This window comes from Halyomorpha halys, unplaced genomic scaffold (assembly GCF_000696795.3).
Source record: "Halyomorpha halys isolate HHAL.00 unplaced genomic scaffold, Hhal_1.1 Scaffold24.1, whole genome shotgun sequence".
In the NCBI taxonomy this organism is placed as follows: Eukaryota; Metazoa; Arthropoda; class Insecta; order Hemiptera; family Pentatomidae; genus Halyomorpha; species Halyomorpha halys.
In genome coordinates, this window is record NW_027107648.1 from 1,875,176 (window position 1) to 1,883,617 (window position 8,442).

Below are 8,442 nucleotides of genomic sequence, written 5' to 3' on the forward strand. Positions count from 1 at the left end.
TATTTTGTAGTAAATTTAACTAGCTTTAATTTGAGCGCTGGCAGACATCTGTACGTCTAATGGTTTCTGAAATGAAGTTTTTCATAAATCAAACTTATTGTCCAAAGTACTATAAATCAATTTATTTTAGCAAATATCATGAAAACTACTACTCCTACGAAAATAAACGTCATAAACTACTTTATAGCCCATTAAACTAGCTTTAATTTGAGTGCTAATAGACATCTGTACGTCACATAGTTCCTGAGATAAAGATTTCTCAAAATAAGTTAACTAACTACTAACCTTTCAAGAAACTTAGCTTTTTAAAAAGCTATACCTCGAATATTATCGAACGTAAATAGATTAGGGCTCATACTTTAGCAAATTTACTGTACTTTAATTGATATTTTCTTATGTGTTCTAGTTTGTTGGTAGTTTTAAAGATCTCCGAATGAAAAAATTATTTTTTTAACGTTTTTAAACCGTCGCCATTTTTTATTCCCCCTACTTATACTTGGCAGACTTATCAATTTTGATTAGTAATTATACATAGTTTTCATTAAAGCAATCAATAATTGAGTTAGCAGGACCGTTTTTTTTTCCCTCTTGGGTTCTTGTACTAAGTGGCAACCTAATCTGTAGGAACGACTCTGATAAGTATCATTTATATCAAGAAATAATTAGGAATATGGATTACTTGATTGGATTCCAGATGACACGTCAGATAAGTTAACTATACCGTTAGTTATCAATCCCATCTCGATACACCGCACTCACCGAACAGCATCGATTTCAAGACTAACAGAACTGACTGAAAAGTAATTAAATTCATTATTTCCCGTGGCCTTCGGCTGTTAGTCCTACCTCATTGGAAGACAATGTACGTGAGAACTATCTAGTCTAATCCTTTACAGGAAAATTACAATTTTCTGAGATATAAGTAATTATGTAACGAAATGTTGTTGTTAATTATTGTGAAATTCTAACAACAGTCAAAGTCGATTCCTTTGCACCAGATTCGGGACATTTTTTTATATATTGTTTTATCAGAATAGTCAGAAATGTTTACCTGTTTTATTAGAGTATAAAGAAAGAAAAAAGAAAAAGCACTAATTTATAATGTTGTTGATTTATATATTTTTGTTCTACAATTTTATCGACAAATATGTTAATAAATTTGGAGAAACAGCACCACTGAGATATTTATTTATTTATTTATTAATTCAGAAGAGTACACCCAGTATCGACCAGCTGACATTTATCGATCGGTGCCAAAACAAAATACAGAAATGAATTAGCAGTTAGTTACACATTCGATTATTATTGTACAAGAGCCGGGAAGAAAAAAAGGCAGGTATCTCAACGCAATTTTTGGTTAATTTGATGAAAACTATGTATAATTACTAGTCAAAACTGATGAGTCTGCCAAGTATAGGTAGGGGAAATAAAAAATGGCGGCTGTTTTAAAACCTTAAAAAACATTGATTTTTCATTCGGAGCTCTTCATCTTAAAAACTACCAACAACACTAGAAAATCTAAGAGAACATTATTTAAAGAAGAGTAAATTTACTGAAATATTAGTCCTAAAAGAGCTATTTACAATCAATAGTTCTCGAGATATAGATTTTTAAAAAGCAACATTTCATAAAAATGTACCGAAATATTAGTAGTTAGTGAATCTATTTTGAGAAATCTATTTCTCAATAACTATTTGACGTACAAATGTCTATTAGCTAAATAATTGTACTATAAAGAAGTTTATTACTTTAACCTTCGTAGGAAATATTAGTTTTTATGATATTTGCTAAAATAAAACAGATTTGTAGCTGTAGACGTACAGTACAGAGTACAGTCTGTCAGTACTCAAATTAAAGCTAGTTAAATTTACTATAAAATATTTTTTTCTTTCTAGGAGAAGTAAGTTTTATGATATTTGACAAAATAAACTCACAAAATGTTAATTTCTATTTTTTCGTACAAAATGTTGGATTTTTGAAAAAAATATATCTCTAGACCCATAAGACGCACATATTTCTGGTAATACTCAAAATAAAGGAAATTTAATATAAAGTAATTTATGACACTTATCTTCGTAGGGGTAGTAGTTTTATGATATTCACAAATGAATATTAATTGGACTAATGAAAATTTGTCCGAACAACTATAAATCAATTTATTTTAGCAAATTTCATGAAAACTACTACTCCTGCGAAAATAAACGTCATAAACTACTTTATAGCTCATTAAACTAGCTTTAATTTGAGTGCTAATAGACATCTGTACGTCCCATAGTTCCTGAGATATAGATTTCTCAAAATAAATTAACTACTGATATTTCAGTACATTTTTTAGAAATTTTGCTTTTTAAAAAGCTGTATCTCGAGAACTCTTGAACGTAAATAGCTCTATTAGGGCTTACATTTTGGCAAATTTACTCTACTTTAAATGGTGCTCTTTAAGATTTTCTATTGTTGTAAAGATATAGAGCTCCGAATGAAAAAATTTTCATTAAAATATTCGACATAAAAATTTGTCTGAACAACTATAAATCAATTTATTTTAGCAAATATCCTACTTTACTACTACTCCTACGAAGATTAATGTCAGAAACTACTTAATAGTACATTAAACTAGCTTTAATTTGAGTGTTAATAAACTTTTGTACGTCAAATGGTTTTTGAGATGTATATATTTCAAAACAAATTCGCTAACTAATAATTTTTCAGTACAATTTTTTTAAATGTCTGCCAGCGCTCAAATTAAATCTAGTTAAATTTATGCTTGAAGAAGTTTGTCGGGGAGTGCGGTCAGCAAAGAACAACATAAATAAACAAAACCATATTTATTTATCTTATGCCGACGTTTCGACCTGAGTTTCAGGTCTTCATCAAGGGTTGTGGCGTAGAGGGAAGATTGGTAACTGTTATCTAGTTAAATTTACTACAAAATAGTTAATCATGTTTATCTTTGTAGGAGTAGTTTTTATAATATTTCATAAAATGTTAATTTCTAGTTGTTCGGATAAAATATTTGATGTTTTTAAAAATATATATCTGGAACTGGAAGATGTAAATATGTATGTCAGCACTCAAAATGAAGGAAATTTAACTTACTATAAATTAGTTGATAGCACGTATCTTTGTAAGGGTTGTAGGTCTCATGATATTCGACATAAAAATTTGCCCTAACAACTATAAATCAATTTATTTTAGCAAATATCCTGAAAACTACTACTCCTATAAAGATAAACGTCATAAACTACTTTAAAGTTCATTAAACTAGCTTTAATTGGGAGCTAATTTCATCTGTACCTCGAATGGTTTTTGAGATATAGATTTCTCAAAATAAATTCACTTACAACTGATCTTTCAGTACATTTTTTTTTAAATGTTGCTTTTTAAAAAGACATACTTCGAGAACTATTGGACGTAAATAGCTGTATTATGGCTCATATTTCAACAAATTTACTCTTCTTTAAATAATGTTCTTTTAGATTTTCTAGTGTTGTTGGTAGTTTTTAAGATATAGAGCTCCGATTAAAAAATTATTGTTTTTTAATATTTTGAACAGCCTATATGTTTTATTCCCCCTATCTATACTTGGCAGACTCGTCAATTTAACTAGTAATTACAAATAGTTTTCATTAAAGTAATCAAAAATTGGGGTTAAATAACTGTTTTATTTTTTCACCCCGGCTGTTACACTATTATTACGTCATTCTGGCAATGTTTTCAGCCTTGGATAGATTTTGCCTCTTCCCTCCCACCTTGACGGCAGGCCTGCTAAACTAGTCTATTATTTTTGATAGATCTGAAAGTGATTATTGATAGGAATGATAACAGAGTAAATATGTTAATTTATTGATTTATATTAATTTAATCATCAGCTTAATTTGGAGCGAGGTCGCCCAGTGGATAAGGTACTAGACACAAATTTTATTTTCTGTTCTATCTATTCTATATCAGGATCTTTCTTCTTCTATTAATATAGGGCCTATTTCAAAGGGAACCTGATCGTTAAATGATTTGAGGGAGATAAACAGAATGAATTTCATTTTATTTTTACTTGATTGACTAAATGGAATATTTTGTTCAATTTCAACCGTCCTTTTAGACGTCTTAGAAATTAAAAATATAGTATGTTAATTTTCTTTAAAAAAAAAAATCTTTCTAACATTATATACCTAGTTCTTACATTATTCGAATTAACAATCAATATTTTTGATGTTTTCTTTTATATAATTTATTCAAATTCTTGAGACTGGTATTTATCTATTAAATAAATCAAATGATATCCTTGTTAAGTCTCAACACTCTTTATTATATCAATAGTCCAACGTTTCGGCCAATTCGGCTATCCTCAAGGACAATCTTAAATATAAATTCACACCTCACATCAAATTTAAAAAAGTTTTACAGGCTATTTTACCCAGGTCATCAAATTCAAGTGAATCACCCTATTTTTTATACAGGGTTGTCGTTGAGGATGGCCGAATAGGCCGAAACGTTGGACTATTGATATAATAAAAAATGTTGAGACTTAAAAAGAATATTTATGCTTAAAATAATCATGAGAAATAGTTGACCGTGGATGACTTATACGAGGAGATGGTTAGGGGTGCGGTCAAAATATAACGCAAATAAGTTGAAGAAACTTATTTAATCGTGCCAACGTTTCGGCCAGAATCTCTAGCCTCCATTAAGGCTAAGAACAGAACAAGATAACAACCAATGAATACATAAAATAAAAAATAAAATATAAAGAGAATGACATAAAGTGAATAATTGTACATAATGGAATTAATAAAATTAAAGTTATGAAAGAAGTGGAAAATAAAATGTGCATACAGACAATTGGAAAAGTAGGAAAAATAACTAAGTAAGGAAATAAAATAAAAATTGAAGTTATATAATGCAAAGAAATATGAATATTTTATTCTTAATTTAAAATAAATATGATCCTTTTTTTTTTTTTTTTCTCAACTTTTATTCTTTACAATTTTTCCAACGTTTTGACCCTCAGCCCATTCTCAAGGATACCTTCATATTGATGTCATTTCATTTTCAAATCTTAAAAATGCAGGCTAATTGCCTTTGTCCCATATAACCTTTTCTAAAAAAAATTTTCTTAGATTTTACTTTTACAAAACACTTTTCTTCCTTCTTTCATTTACATTTACAACTTAAAATAGAACCTATCTTGTTTTAAGTTGCAAATGTAAATGAAGGAAGAAAGAAAAGTATTTTGTAAAAATTTTTAGAAAAAGTTATATGGGACAAAGGCAATTATCCTGCATTTTTAAGGTATAAAAAAGGAAATTACGTCAATATGAAGGTATCCTTGAGAATGGCCTGAGGGTCGAAACGTTGGGAAAATTGTAAAGAATAAAGGTTGAGAAAAAAAAAGAAATCAAATTTATTTTAAATTAAGAATAAACTAAACCACTCTCAAACAAGAATATATAAAATAATTAATTAATCATGAATATTTTAGTTTATTAATAATTTAAAAATTAAAATTATAGAAAGAAAAATAAAATATAACTATAATATTAGATAAAGAAGCAAAATATATGTTAAGTTTAACAAAAGAAATGAATAGAAAAAAAAATTTTATTCAACATTTTCATAACTAGACCTAAATAATTGACATAAGGGAGATAAAATTATGTATTTTGTTGCTGAATATCAATAAAAAAAGAAAATATTTAATATATGTACATATTATTGGAAATGTGAGAGAATCAGAACATTCTAAACACAATTTTTATAAAAGAGAGCTGTTGGTCCCTTTTTTTTTCCTCTTATCCCATTTTTATTTTTCTTAAATGATTATTATTATTTATAAATTTATTATTTTTTTTAATAATGAAAAGAGGATTAGAGAAAAAAAGTTAAAGTCAAAAGCGAAGGTCCACGCTTCTACTGATGGTCCTTTTTTTTTTTTTTTTTGGTAACCTCCTTGATGGTCCTTATCTTTTGACCGAGAAAGTATTAATCATTTAGGTTTGTTCGATGAGAATTGAGACACTCCCGACATTCATATACGAATCGCTGCGTTTGTTCTAAAAGGCGCAATGATAATTTGTTAGTTTTTTACGTATATCAATTTAATAAATCCTTGATTCTACAAAGGCCAATGTTAATTAAGGTTTGAGAGAAATGCTTTATTAACAAATGATAATGCTGGCCACATACAGTGGGCTCCTATAAGACACAGTCAAATCGTCAGTCTAACAAGACAGTATAAATGAAATACATTGGTACAATATTTGACATAATACAAAAAACTGATATTTACGATATAGATTCATATTTCTATTTATAAAAATCACGATAAAATTTCCTTTTATTTATATTATTATTTTAAATTTAATTTTTTTTCTTTTATTCTTCCATATCTGTACATAATGTGTGAATGAATATTTTATTACTAATACTTAATGCTCTTACTTCGTGGCAGTTTGTATTAATTCTCTTCGATAAAAAAAATATATATTGTCACAAGGCTAAAGATGAAAATATTTGAAAATGATCAATTGAAAAAATATGCAATTTTAATTTTCAATATGGTTGAAAAGGTCTTTTTTAAATGTTTTTATTACTAAGAAAAAAATGTAAAATAATAATGTAGGTTAATTCGATTATAAAATTTACTGAAAAGGCACAAATAGATAATAACGTTTGTACAGTGAAAGATGAGGTTCGTGGAATGATTGCTGTTATTAGCAATTGGAAGATTTGCCAGCTGCTACAGATTCCAAGCAGGTTTATGGATTGCGAAACTGCGAGATATCTCTACAACTGTTGATGCAAATCGGACAAGTTTCTTTATAAAACAGGAATGTGTCTTAATCTTATACTAACAGAAAAAAAGAACATTTAAAAAGTCATACAATTTATTTATTTAGTTTATGTGTATATAAGGGAACAATTCATAGTTAATTGACAGTGCAAATGGTTTAAGCAAAGTAAGTATCCATGTAAAATTAGGGGAAAATATAATTATCTAGGAAACTAAAAAAAATAAACACAATAAAAAAAAAAAAAAGAATTAATAAATACTGTTTTTTATCATAAGAGAAAATAAAAATTGAGCATGGTATTATTGAAGAAATTAGAAGGCTCCACAACGCTTAGTTGAGGAAACTGTACCCGGTAAATATAATTCAGGTTAGACTAAAATCCCATCAAATCACCTTTACCCTTCGTCGTAAACCTACCGACTGCACTACAGTTTCATTTAATAATGTTACTCTTACCCCTGTCGAACAGATCCGCTACCTTGGACAAACGATTAATCTGGAATCCTCACACAGGACTGAAAAGACAGGAAACTGCACGTCTATTTCGACTATTACTAGACTATACACTTACTAGACAAACGGTCTAAACTTCCAACACATTACAAAAGACTGATCTACATGACTGTAATAAGGCCAATCTGGACATATGGAGTTGAGCTTTGAGGCTCCACTAAATCTTCGAATTCCTCTCATATCCAATCCTTCGTAAAATTCTCAATGCCCCTTACTTTGTCACAAATAAAATCATAACTTAATGTTCCCTATGTGACCGATCTAGCCCGAACCAGATATCACTCCTTCCATTATAAACTCCCTAACCACTCAAAGCCCCTAGTTTCTAACCTTCCATCTTCTTCCATTCCTGACAATCCTTCGAGGCGCCTGAAAAGAAGATGGCTCCGAGACCAGCTAATGTAAAATGTCATTAGAGTGCTACCAATGGGTAGGTGCTCTACACGCCTGTAACACTCCATTTTAACTAAGTTCTTATTTACTAAATGTATTATGTAATATACAGTTCTAAATTTCAATAAAGGTATCAAAAAAAAAAGTTAGACTATTGCAGGGAATTATTGTAGATGGGTGTGTAAGGTTGTGGGATTTTATAGTAAAGAACGGATCCCTAAACTGTTAATAAAAACTGAACCTACGGGTAAAAGTCAAAGAGTTAGACAGAAATGGGAGGATTGCATTACGACTGGTTAAGTATACATAGGTTTTGAGAGGGCGTCACTGGACAGATGTATGTAGAGAACGAATGGTAGTATCGGCATTGAACCTTCCGGTTCCCAAAGCCTTTATTATAATTATTATATAAGAAAATGGTCTGGGTTGTGGTCAAAAGTGAAACAAAAATAGTTTACAAATATTTATTTTCCGACGTTTCGCCCCACTTTGCAGGGCTTCATCAGGGCTAAAAAGATACAATGATAAGAATAAAAATACAATGTTAAGAATTAAAATACTAAGATAAGATACAATGATAAGAATAAAAAAAAAAAGTTTTTATTCTTATCATTGTATCTTATCTTTGTATTTTTATTCTTATCATTGTATCATTTTGTATCTTTTTAGCCCTGATGAAGCACTGCAAAGTGGACAGAAACGTTGGAAAATAAATAGTTGTAAACTATTTTTGTTTCACTTTTGACCG